We start from the raw sequence: 347 nt of genomic DNA, 5'->3' as shown, positions 1-347 counted from the left end.
CACAAGATACCGTCAAGTGGAATTTGTTCCCCTACTCTCTTATAAGGAAGGCTGAGCAATGGTACATGTATACCCGTAGGTAGCGTGAACGACAGTTGGAATGAGCTTAGAGATAAGTTTTGTCTTTTCATCTTCCCCCTGTCCCATATCGTCACTCTACGGGAGGATATCCGCTGTTTCTAGCAGAATGAGAAGGGATCAATAGGTGCAGCTTGGTTTAGATTTTTGCGCTTAGTGGAAATCTGGACTGTCCTATCAATACTCGAATCTTTGTTGCTTCGCACTTTTATGAGGGTCTTGACAGGACTTCGCCTATAATTCGACTTCATCGCTGGAGGGTCATTTCT

Source organism: Setaria italica, chromosome V (assembly GCF_000263155.2).
Source record: "Setaria italica strain Yugu1 chromosome V, Setaria_italica_v2.0, whole genome shotgun sequence".
In the NCBI taxonomy this organism is placed as follows: Eukaryota; Viridiplantae; Streptophyta; class Magnoliopsida; order Poales; family Poaceae; genus Setaria; species Setaria italica.
This window is presented reverse-complemented; position numbering follows the sequence as displayed.